The sequence below is a fragment of the Nicotiana sylvestris genome, chromosome 12 (genome assembly GCF_000393655.2).
Source record: "Nicotiana sylvestris chromosome 12, ASM39365v2, whole genome shotgun sequence".
NCBI lineage: Eukaryota > Viridiplantae > Streptophyta > Magnoliopsida > Solanales > Solanaceae > Nicotiana > Nicotiana sylvestris.
The window spans coordinates 105,957,006-105,970,941 of record NC_091068.1 but is presented as its reverse complement, the minus strand read 5'-3'; positions in this window follow the sequence as shown (position 1 = coordinate 105,970,941).

The window sequence follows — 13,936 nt, the reverse complement described above, 5'->3', positions numbered from 1 at the left end:
GATTGTACAACAAATGAACTATTATTAACTAACTTTTTATATTAAAAATTAATTAATTAACATATTTCTCTAACTTGTTACAAGATCATAGTTTTAAAAATTCTATATAATTTTTTATTCACACATTATATGTAAATAGTTTCATTACTTTTAGTTATAATTGGAACTTACAAGTTATATTTATTTAATAAAATTATAATTAATTTGTTTGAGTCGAGGGTCTTTCGAAAACAGCTTCTATACTCCTCTAGGGTAAGGGTAAGTTCTGCGTACACTCTACCTTTCCCAGACCTCACTTGTGAAATTTTACTGGGTTATTGTTGTTGTTGTTGTTGTTGCTGTTGCTATGGACTTAGATATCAACCATATTAGATTCATAATACTTAATGTAGTTCAATATATGAAAATTATATAAAAATGTAACAAACCTTATCACATTTTTTTTATATCCTGAAGCAAAAATATTCATTTAACTACAAGATGTTATTTCAATAATTTAATGTGGCTAAAAATTTACTATTGTTATAGTTTGTTTTAACTTGTGAAAAAAAATTAGTGATTAGCTATGAAATTTTATCATAGCAATAAAATTGTAGATATATCATTTCTCATGAAAAATGATTATATCTATTTAGCTAACAACTGGCATAATTTTTAAAACTTCAAGAAAATTAAATTACGACAAATATAAAATTGACCGGTTGGGCAAAACTAATGGTCTTCTCTAGCCAAGTATATAAAATATGTGTATTATATGTATATCATACAAATATATACAAAAGAGATGTAATCAATTATTATTTTTGAGAGCGACTAAAAATATACGTTTCTCATAATATTTATTTAGATACAACATTTGATTTCAAATAAATTTATTATGGCAAGAAGGTTACTTGTGGTACAGTAAGCTTTAATCGTGGCAAAAACATATAATTAACTACAAAAAATTTTATAGTAATAAATTTGTGGCTATATCATTTGATCATAACAACAAAGTGCAACTATTAAGCCAACTATTGCCATATATTTATAACTTGAAGCAAAAGTATTTATTTAGCTATAATATTTTATTTTAAATAATTTATTATGGCTAGAAGGTTACTTTTGCTACAGTAAATTTCAACTTGTGGCCAAAATATATGACTAGTTACAAAATATTATCATAGCAATAAATTAGTTACTGTAGAATTTTGTCATGACAATTAATTGTAGCTATTAAGCCAATTATTGCCATGTTTTCTTAATTTATAATTTAAAGTAAAAATATTTATTTAGTTACAACATTTTGTTTCAAATAGTTTACTGGGGCAAAACGGTTACTTCTTCTATAGTAAGCTTCAACTCGTGGCAAAAACATATGTTTAGCTATGAAATTTTATCATAGCAATAAATCTGTGGCTATATCATTTTGCCATGATAACTAATTGTAGCTGTTAAGCCAATTATTGCCACAATCTTTTATAACTCGAAGAAAAAAATATTTGTTTAGCTACAATATTTTGGTTTGAATAATTTATTGTGGCTAAAAGGTTACTATTGCTACAGAATTTTTAACGTGTTGCAAAAAGCTTATGATTAGCTATAAAATTCTATTGTAGCAATAAATTTGTAGCTATTTAGGTAATTATTGTCACGATAGTTAGCAATCATAGCAAAAATAAGGAATTAGCTTTGCCAATTTAATTTCCGTAGCTACGGATTTTTAGGATTTTATAAATAGCTATGAAATTTTTATTTTTGTGGCTATTGTTAGGTAGCCACAATTTTTGAATATGTAGTGCGAGCAATTGTTAGCTATAGATATATTGTGTTGTTGTAGTGCGAGCAAAAGAGTATCAATTTGACACCCCTTAGTTGAATGGGATATTAAGAAGGACTTGAGATTGTTATCCAAATTGGAATTGGGGGTGTCAGGTGTTGGACCATTTGTAGAGTTGTTGTTTTCGTTAAAAAAAAAAGAAAAGAAAATCAAGTTGCTATAAGGAATTATAGAAGGCCATGACTCCAACTGTTTGCATGCCTCTTTTCTTAGGGGCTCCAGGATATAACGTCCCTATCAACTATCTTTTCTCCAAACAATTTGCTTCTGAAAATAACTCGATAAAGCACTCCTACCAAGAAAATACTTCATTTCGTGATCCCAACGCTCATAACGAAAACCCCCTATAGTTAAAGTTATAGAGATTTCAACCGCACACCTTCCTTCGGTGGTCCGCAAATTTGTGTTTCTAAAGAGAATAGGAAAAGGCCTGATTAATTATACTCCCATATTATATAGAGAAATTTTCATAAATTACTAATAATTTAGAGCCTAGTAACTATAGTTTGCTTAATTATCGTTCATAGTTATTATTCAATTGTTACTAACTTACATCAACATGTATATAAAAGATACAACATATATCGACTGTATATAAGGATGTATTCAAAGGATATATCCATCGTATCAACATGTATACTCTATGTAATATGTATCTTTGGGAGCTACTTTTTCCAGTTTATAACCTAATAATATTACTCGTAACCTTTTAAATGTGAAGATGTATAATTATATTCTTAAGAAAGAAAGTAATATCTGGATATTGGATGGAAATTTAGGTAAGCAAGAGCCATATCTGCATAACTTACTATTATAACTACTTACAAGTTACAAGCTATAAGGGTATGTTTGGAAAGCCACCAGATAATTGAAATTGATGTAATTACTAGGGTAGTAATTATACAGCCTAGTAATTATACAGTTGTGTAATTACGACTACCTGTTTGTTTGTCATAGTGTAATTACAGTGTAATTACAAGTTTACTATTTGGTTGCATAAGTGTAATTACACAGTTAAATTAAATTTTAAAAATAATTATCAAAATTTAAAAGTTAATATAATAAATATATGCTATAAATTTTTATAAGTATAAATGATATTATATTTGGTATTTAAGATGTATATTTTTTCGTGAATATACATTAATTAGTAATCATATATTGATAACTAATATTATAAAAATAATTTATGTATATATTACGCTCCAACTTTCCATTATGAAACTTACATTAGAAAAGAACATAATAAATGCAATAAATATATTACTGGCGAAGCCAGAAATTTCTTTAAGTGTGTTCAAACTTAAAAGAAGTAAAAAAAATCTCTGATAAAAGGTAACAAAGGGTGTTTAATATATGTTATATACTTATATAGTTTAATATTTTACTTACATATGAAGTATAATTGTAATAGGGTGGTCAATACTTACTAGAGTGTAGCTTTAGTCCCTCAGTACAATAACGTAATTGGTAAGCACAAGGGTCTTCAGGATGTCAAACAACACATGTATAATACAATTTTGGACTTTGTCTTTTCTCATTCAAATATTTCTGCAAAATTTGACCAATATCTGTAACCGTACAAATTAAGCAGGTCAACGATCTGTCACATTTTTTCTATGCGTAACTTTGAATGGAAAAAAAAAAAAAAAAAAGAGTTCAACGCCATGTTTTAGAATTTGTTTCATCAATTAAATTCTGCTGGAATTATGGAAAATTCTGTTTATCAGTTTGTTGATTCCTCTCCTATTAATCATTAGCTTTGATATCTTATCCTTCTAAGCACCTTTTGATGTGAATTTGTTACTAGTCAACATAAAAACCACCAATTGTCATATTGTCAATGCAAATTAGTTAAGCCATATTGTCCTAATCATCAATTGTCTATGAATTAATACTTGATTCATTTCAATCTACATGATATTCCTTCCATTTTGAAATGTTTCAAAATGTTTGCCATTGTTCCATTTCTATCATTTTATCCGTTCATTTCTATCATGTTTTCATGACTTCCAAAACTATTCAACTTTCAAACCTCAGTGTATTGCTTTTTATAGCAAACTTATTTTTCGACTATTATTGTGGTACCTTTTCTTTTATTATTACTAATCTATTATTATTATTATTATTATTATTATAAAAGCACGAACGTTTCATGCTAAATGTTGAGTGACTAAAATATTCCTAAAATATTAATCGACTTTTATACTCTTAACTATTTATTAGTTTTGACAAGGACTTATCTGCAAATAGACGCGTTAGGACGAAGTGGAAGAAGTAGAATTATGAATGAATAAGAAAAAGTAAATCCTAAAACTAAATATTCTAAACTTTCCTCTAGCTAAACGTGGAAAAAATACATTAGAATTGAAAGAAGTTAGTTCAGTTGTATATAATCAGATATTTTTAAAGTATTAAAATAAAAATAATTAGTTTACAAAATTGAAGAAAACTTTTTAGTTTTCGTTTGAATTTCAAGATGTGAAAAACAAAGATTCGACTAATTTTATTTTCTTAAAACATTTTGAGTTTCAAATATTCGACTGTATTCACGGCGTGAAACAGGGGATTACACTGTTTTTAAACGGAAACTGTATCAATTAACATAATAGACTCCTAATATAACTCAACAAACTCAATTATAACACACAAAATTTGTATTTCCGGTTATAAAAAAGATTCTCAACTGAAAAATACCCCAAAAATATAGCAATCTTCAGAGAAATTATATAATACATCCAAATACATAAATTATATTAATTAAAAAATATATATGAATACATTTATGGCATATAGCTAGATAGTGAATACAATGAAATACATAGAATATAATGTGATACATTGAAAAAACAATGAAAAAAAAGACAATGAATACAATGAAATACACGGAATACAACGAGATATATTAAATTATAATGGAAAAAAAGACAATGAATACAATGAAATACATGAAAATACAGCGTAATACGTTGAAAATACATTGAAATATATTAACAGAAAATCAAGTTGCTCAACCCCAAAACTCCGTCGTCTTTGCTCAAAAACAAACCCTAATTTCTGCCTTGTAGCCAAATAGTCCTTCCATCTTCAAAGATCTTGCAGAACGCTAATTGAACCGTAACTTACAGAATATTAAATCAAAACTTAATTGGTTTCTTGTCTAGTTATCCACATGGAATGAAATCCAGGCATCTATGAAAGATAAATATGTGATGAAGTCAAGCATTGTAAACTTGGTGAGATTGGGTCTTCAGCGACGGAATACAGCGAGATAATCACCAACGATTTCGTGAATTTGCTTCGGCGTGATTGGGTCTTCGGGTTAGGGTTTGTTGTTGTTGTGCTGCTGGTCGCTGGATTTTTCAGTTGAGAAGATGCCGTTAAAAGGAGGAGGAGAGCGGAAATTTTAATGGGATGGGGGAAGAGAATGGGATGTATCAAAGTAGAGAGAAAAAGAAAATAGTGTAACTGAATAGCGTATTTAGTGGCTTAGGGCTAGGAGGTAACCAAAATTAAATATTTTGTTATAAAACTTAAAAGGTATCTATAGAATATAATTTTGTAAATGGTATTTATTTAAAATAAATAAGGTGTTAACCTTTGCTATAGGAGGTAAAACTTCCTTAAAATTTTAATATCTTTTATACAAATAATATGATACTTGACTTAAGATATTCGTGCAACACACGAGCATAAAGACTACTATACTATATTAAAAGCACGAATGTACTTGGCGAAATGTCGTTTGCCTTTTTTACCCTTTTAAAATAGAGTTTTCATTGGACAAAATATTCATTTAATTATTTTTCTAATATTTAGAAACAGTCATTTAATTAATTTTCTAATATTTAGGAATAATTATTTAATTTTCTCCTCTAAAATTTAGGACTTTAAATCAACTCAAATTCTCTTAAGTATTTCCTTATTTGAATTAAAATTATTTATCTTAATTATATTTGAACTCTTTTTGTGTATGGACTACGTGCAACAACAATATTAATTATTAAGACAAACATCAACTAAAATTTTATAGTGCTATTTATACATGTGCACAAAGAATAATTTGAGGTAGCTTATAATTTTTTTATTTCTATATGTAAATAGTTTGATCATTAATGAGGGATAGAGAAATTAAAGAGAAAAAACACTGGAAAAAAGATTAGGGAATTTCACGATAAATACTCTAACCCTAGCCTATGAGATAAGTTTGTATAAATCTTCTATTTCGCATGCACAATAGTTGATTTTAAAATACTAAATATCAGAAAAACTAACTGTAATGCCAACTATTACTCAATGAAACAGTAGCCAAACTATCTAATTGATATTAGTTACCTGGAGAACAATTACAAATTGGACAGTAACTTGCAACAGTCAATTGACTGAATTACAAATGAAAATGCAAAAGGAAAGTAGCTAAGATAGGTAGAGGAAGGAGACGAGGAAACAGAAGAAAAGGGATGAGAAAACCAGAAATCACTCATAACATTTTTGCCTGCCTCGCAATGCCGCACTACTATTGCTTTTATCTTTCTAACAAACTCTGTCATTTTACTTACGTGCCCCTCCTCCTTTCCAAACGTAATCCCCAAGTTTAACCGGAGGAATTACTGTTCTAGAACTCCTACGTGGCAGATCCATGTGATGGTCACTAGTGGCATCTTCCCTGTCATCTTTGTCAGCTGCCAACGTGTTTGTATTCACAACATTACTCCCTCCCTGAAAAACAACCTTGTCCTCAAGGTTTGGATCGAACTGGGAAGAGTCATTGGCGAAATCAAGCAGATTAGCGGCGTAATTTGTTGGTCTGGGCTTCCCACACATCGCTTGAGCATAGATACATGAAAAACAGGGTGAATCTTCTGGAAGCTCCAATTTATATGCCACTAAGCCGATCCTTTTGAGGACCTGAAAAGGACCAAAGTATCGTCTACCTAATTTGTGATCCTTTTGCAAACGAAAGGATACCTGCCTATAGGGTTTTAATTTGACGTAAACCCAATCCCCAATCTCAAAGGCAACCTCAGTCCTCGACTTGTCAGCTAGAGTTTTCATGCGTGTTTGCGCCTTGGCCAAGTTGTGCTTGAGCAACTGCAGCACTTCATCCCGTTGTAGCTAATAAGTCTCCACCAACCCGCTAGCAGTGCTGCCTAGTATATAACGGGCAATAGTCGGGGGTTCACGACCATACAAGGCACGGAACGGAGTCATCCCTACTGATGTTTGGTAGGCTGTGTTGTACCAATATTCAGCCCACGGTAGCATAGCTACCCATTGCGAAGGAACATCAACAACATAGCAGCGGAGGTACTGCTCGACACATTTATTTAGAGCTTTAGACTGCCCATCCGATTGGGGATGATAGGCAGTACTCATAGCCAAAGTAGATCCCTGTAAGCGATTGAGCTCTTGCCAAAAAGAGTGTAAGAACCTGGGGTCTCGGTCAGTTACAATAGTTCTTGGTGGACCATGAAGCCGAATTGCACCTCTGACAAAAGCTTCTGCAACTAGTTGAGTAGAGAATGTAGATGGCAATGGAATAAAGTGCCCATATTTGGATAAACGATCAATTATTGTCATGATTGTAGTCTTCCCTTTCGAACTTGGAAGACAAGTGATAAAATCCATTGCAATATCCTCAAACACTTGGTCAGGAATGGGAAGGGGTTGTAACAACCCCGCTGGATGCAAATGAGTATCCTTCATCTGCTGACAAACTTGGCATGCAGCTACAAAGGACTTAACATCTCGTCGCATGTGTTTCCAAAAGAAATTGGAAGCTAAGCGGTGATAGGTTCGGGCTACCCCAGCATGGCCGCCAATGGATGAAGAGTGAAATTCGAGCATGAGCTTATGGCGGAGTGGTGAATATGAAGGAACCACCAATCTTCCTTTGTAAAACAGAAGACCTTCTTTCCATTGATACTCGCAGAAGTCCACATCTTTTTGCTGTAAACGCTGCTGTATATCTAATAACTCAGGGTGGGACTGATTTAGAGCTTTCAATTCTTGTTCGATTGCGAAGGTGTTGACAGACAGAACCATTAAAGAAGCAGCAGGGGTACGAGAGAGGGCATCAGCTACAGTGTTTTGCTTGCCGGGCCGATACACGATGCGAAAATCATAGCCCACCAACTTTGTGAGCCATTTCTGTTGTTCAGGTGTTTGAATGGTCTGATTTGTGAGATTCTTCAAGGACTGTTGATCCGTATAAATGATAAATTTGTTGGGAATAAACCCCTTACCAAAATAATATTCACGGTAATAAAGCGGAATAATAATGTAGCACCGAGATACGGTAATTAACAAGAATAAAAGAGTAACAATGACACCAAGATTTTTACGTGGAAAACCCTTCTGAATAAGGGAAAAAAACCACGACCCCGAGAGGAGCAACTGATATCACTATAGTAAGGAATTTTACACTTTGTAGGTCGGAGGTAAATACTCCAAAGACCACTACAACACTCAAAAGAAATAACCCTCTTTTGATATTCCCACCTCACTACAATATCGCTCACTCTCTATTTTCCTCACAGACTATTTTCTTATACCTTGTCTGTGAAACCTCACTCTTTCTTTCTCTCTTTGTTGGTGTGTAGAAATGAGAGTTGAAGCTCTCCTTTTATAGCCAAAGCTTCACCCTCTAAAGCCTACAATATTTGACAATTTACACACACTTTTCACAATTCAACAAAGTTGGCTACCAAACCAAAGAAATTCAACAAGGTTGGCTACCAAACCAAACTAATTCAACAAGGTTGGCTACCAACCAAACCAAGTCAACAAGGTTGGCTACCAAACCAAAGAAAACTCTTATTAGGCACATGCCTAATACTTCTTCAATGAGATGGACATCATCAATCTCCCCCTCCAGTCTCATTCATCTAGAGGAGGTAGCACTGTCTTCTAGTTTGAGTGCATGCCGACAAGTTCTTTGCATAGCTCGAACTTGTTCCTTGGTACCACCTTGGTCAGCATATCTGCGGGATTCTCACTTGTAGAAATCTTCAAGACTTTTAGAGATTCATCATCTACCATTTCTCGAATCCAATGATATCTCACATCAATGTGTTTGGTCCTTGCATGGTACATAGAGTTCTTGCTAAGGTCTATTGCACTTTGACTGTCACAATAGACGACATACTCCTTCTGATGCAATCCAAGCTCTTGAAGGAATCGCTTGAGCCATATCATCTCCTTGCCAGTTTCTGTAGCGGCAATGTACTCTGCTTCAGTTGTTGAAAGTGCAACGCACTTCTGCAACTTAGACTGCCATGATATAGCTCCCCCTGAAAATGTAAATAAATATCCAGTAGTAGATTTTCTGTTGTCAATGTCACCTGCCATATCAGCATCTGTATAGCCCTTCAAGATTGGATCAGATCCTCCAAAGCACAAACAATCTCCCGTGGTACCTCTCAGGTACCTGAGTATCCACTTGACTGCTTCCCAATGTTCCTTTCCAGGATTTTCAAGAAACCTGCTGACAACACCAACTGCGTGAGCAATATCAGGTCTAGTACATACCATTGCATACATCAAGCTTCCGACTGCTGAAGCATAAGGAACTTTAGCCATGTTCCCTTTCTCCTCCACTGTTGTAGGACACATCTTCTTACTCAACTTTAGATGACCAGCAAGAGGTGTGCTGACTGGCTTAGCATTCTTCATGTTGAAGCGTTCTAGTACACGTTCAATGTACTTCTCCTGAGATAGCCACAACTTTCTACTTGTTCTCTCTCGAACTATCTTCATCCCTAGAATTTGTTGTGCTGGGCCCAAGTCCTTCATATCAAATGACTTGGACAGATCTCCTTTCAACTTTGCTATCAACCCCTTGTCTTTTCCTACAATTAGCATGTCATCCACATACAACAACAATATAATAAAGTTATTCTCAGAAAATCTTTTGAAGTATACACATGGATCAGAATAGGTCTTTAGGTATGTTTGACTTTTCATGAATGAATCAAACTTCATGTACCACTGCCTTGGTGCCTGCTTCAATCCATAAAGACTCTTATTCAATTTGCACACCATGTGTTTCTTTCCAGCTACTTCAAATCCTTCTGGTTGCTCCATATAAATCTCCTCTTCCAAATCTCCATGAAGAAATGCAGTTTTCACATCCAACTGCTCCACTTCAAGATCTAGGCTAGCTGCTAAGCTCAAAATTGTTCGAATAGAAGTCATTTTAACAACGGGGGAGAAAATTTCGTCAAAATCAATACCTTTCTTCTGTTCGAAGCCTTTAACCACCAATCGAGCTTTGTATCTGACCAGCTTGCCATCTCCATCTTTCTTGAGTTTAAAGACCCATTTGCATTTGAGTGGTCTTTTACCCTTTGGAAGTTCAACCAGCTTGTATGTGCCATTTTTCTGGAGAGATTCCATCTCTTCTTGCATAGCTTTCATCCACTGGTTCTTTTCTGGATGGGACAACACCTCCTTAAGACTTTCTGGCTCCCCCTCATCACTGATGAGGACATACTCTGTGGAAGGGTACCTGCGTGACTCTACCCTTGGCCTCTCTGATCTCCTCAGAGGTTGATGTTGTTCTTCTCCCTGAGTGGGGTGCTCCACTTCCTCGACACCTTCATCAAGTTGCTCCCCCTGCTCAATAACCTCACCAGGTTGCTCCCCCTGCTCGGCAACCTCGTCGGTCGTACTTTCTGCACTTGTGGGATTGTTAGAAGTAGAAGGAATAGTAACAAAGTTAGGAATTATACCATTCTTCGCCTTTTCTGACATATCAGCAGCAGTTCTAACTTCACTTTCTCGGAAGACTACATCTCTACTTCTGATGACCTTCTTCTTTACAGGATCCCACAGTCTGTACCCGAACTCTTCATCTCCATATCCGATAAATATGCAGGGAATAGATTTATCATCCAGCTTTGTTCTCTGCTCTTTTGGTACATGTGCAAAAGCTCTGCAACCGAACACCTTCAGATGCGAGTAGGACACCTCCTTGTTGGTCCAGACTCTCTCTGGGATTTCAAACGCCAACGGAACTGATGGACTCCTATTGATCAGGTAACAGGCTGTCTGAACTGCTTCACCCCAGAATGACTTAGGCAGTTTAGCCATTCTGAGCATGCTTCTCACCTTCTCCACAATGGTGCGGTTCATCCTCTCGGCTACGCCATTGTGCTGTGGGGTTCCAGGAACTGTCTTTTCATGTCTGATCCCATGACTTGAACAATACTCTTCAAATTCCCTTGAAGTGTACTCACCTCCATTGTCACTTCGGAGACGCTTTAGCTTTCGACCCGTCTCCCTTTCTACTAGAGCATGAAACTTCTGGAAAACTTGAAACACCTGATCTTTGGTTTTCAAAATATAAACCCATAATTTTCGTGAAGCATCATCAATAAAAGTAACAAAATATTTGTTACCGCCCATTGATTCAATTTCCATTGGGCCGCAAACATCAGAATATACTAAATCAAGTATATTCAATTTTCTTTCAGACGATGTCTGAAATGAGACTCTATGCTGCTTACCAAATAAACAGTAGTCACAAGGTTTTACAGTTGTACCTTTGGCATAAGAAATGAGTGATTTCTTGGCAAGAATCTGCAATCCCTTCTCGCTCATATGACCCATTCTTTTGTGCCATAAATCTACAGAAATCTCATCTTGTGCCGCGTTCAATTCACCTTGGCATATTTCTGCATTTGTCCTGTACAACGTGCCACGAGCAACTCCCTTTGCAATCACCAATGATCCCTTAGTGAGTCTCCACTTTTGATTTGCAAAATAACTCTCGTATCCATCTCGGTCTAAAGCAATTCCCGAGATCAAGTTCATCCGCAAATCAGGTACATGCCGCACATCCTTTAGAACCAATGTGCATCCGACATTTGTCTTGATACAAATGTCACCAATCCCCGCAATCTTTGAGTAACTTGTGTTACCCATTTTCACTGTGCCGAAATCACCTGCTACATATCTGCAAAAAAGATCTCTTACCGGTGTGGCATGGTGAGATGCCGCTGTGTCAACCACCCATTCCGACTCTGGACCTGACAGGTGCATGCATTCCTCTTCCTCATTTATAAAGAGGACAACATTATCATTATTTTGCACCATGGCGGCTGTGTTGTCGTCATTCTTCTGGCCACTGGTTTCACCTTTGCCCTTCCTTGGATTTGGGCAATCTCTTTTGAAGTGACCTGGTTGATTACAGTTGTAGCAATTTCTGACTCTTGATTTGGATCGGTTCTTTGACTTCCCACGAGCTCCGGATCTACCATAGTTGTTCGAACTCCTTTGATAACTCCTGCCTCTACCTTCTGTGATGAGAGCCTGTCCTTGATTTTCAGGCTTCTTTCTCATCTTCTCATTGAGTAGAAGAGCCGATGTGACATCTTTCAACTCAATAGTAGTCTTACCGTGCAGGATGGTTGTTGCCAAATTATCGTACGAAGATGGCAACGAGTTCAATAGCAAGATGGCTTTATCTTCTTCCTCGATTTTCACTCCGAGGTTGGCAAGCTGTGTGATTAGTCCGTTAAACACATTTAAATGTGACAAAAAATTCGTACCTTCACTCATGTGTAGGGCGTATAACTGCTTCTTCAGGTACAATTTATTTGTCAGCGTTTTGGACATGTATAGGCTTTCCAACCTTGTCCAAATTCCACGTGCAGTGTCTTCATCAATGATGTTATTTACCACATCATCTGATAAGTGCAACCTGATTGCACTAGCAGCTCTTTCATCCAAGTCAGCCCAATCCTCAGCTTTCATGGTATCAGGCTTTTTGGAATCAACATCTAGAACCTTGTGTAATCCTTGTTGGATGAGCAGATCTCTCATCCTTCTTTGCCATGTTGAGAAACCGTTATCTCCATTGAATTTTGCTACCTCGTACTTTACTCCGGACATTTTTATTTTTCACCAAGTATAGTACTACCGACAGTGAATAGTATTTCAGTGAACGAGCAGAACCTGTGCTCTGATACCAGTTGTTGGGAATAAACCCCTTACCAAAATAATATTCACGGTAATAAAGCGGAATAATAATGTAGCACCGAGATACGGTAATTAACAAGAATAAAAGAGTAACAATGACACCAAGATTTTTACGTGGAAAACCCTTCTGAATAAGGGAAAAAAACCACGACCCCGAGAGGAGCAACTGATATCACTATAGTAAGGAATTTTACACTTTGTAGGTCGGAGGTAAATACTCCAAAGACCACTACAACACTCAAAAGAAATAACCCTCTTTTGATATTCCCACCTCACTACAATATCGCTCACTCTCTATTTTCCTCACAGACTATTTTCTTATACCTTGTCTGTGAAACCTCACTCTTTCTTTCTCTCTTTGTTGGTGTGTAGAAATGAGAGTTGAAGCTCTCCTTTTATAGCCAAAGCTTCACTCTCTAAAGCCTACCATATTTGAAATTCGGCAAAGTTAAAACAGGTGTCGCAGCCAACTTAGACTTCAATGCATCGAAAGCTTCTTGTGCTGCCGCACTCCATTTGAAAGAGTCTTTCCGTAATAGGGCTGAAAGTGGCCCGGCAATCGCGAGGTGGAGATTTGTTGAAGTTTGGCAAAATGCCAAAGTCCCACATTGGTTGGGAGTTAAGTTTGGGGGGGATTTTTCCCCTATAAAAGAAGGCCTAATGTTTAGGATTGAAACACACCTCTCATTTGCCTTCTCATCTGTTTAAGGCATTTGTATCTTCTCTCTTTAGTATTATTTCACTTGTATTTTTGGAGTGAAATAAAATATTGGTTGTGTCCGAGGAGTAGGCAAAATTAGCCGAACCTCGTAAATTCTGGTGTTCCCTTTATTGTTGCTTTATTGTCTTATTTATTATTTGGTGGTTGTCATAATTTTTGGTATAGTAGTTGTGACTTATTCACACTATATACATTTGGCTTCCGCAACAATTGGTATCAGAGCCAAGGTACTGTCTAAGTATGCTCTGTGGTTGCAGCATAGTCTGATCTTCCACATCAGAAAAGATTTATCTTGGTAACTGAGTCAAGGTTCTGTCTGAGTATGCTCTGTGGTTGCAGCTTAGTCTGATCTTCTACATCAGAAAGGAATAATCTTGATTTGTGTCGTCAGCTATTAAATAATATTTGTGTCA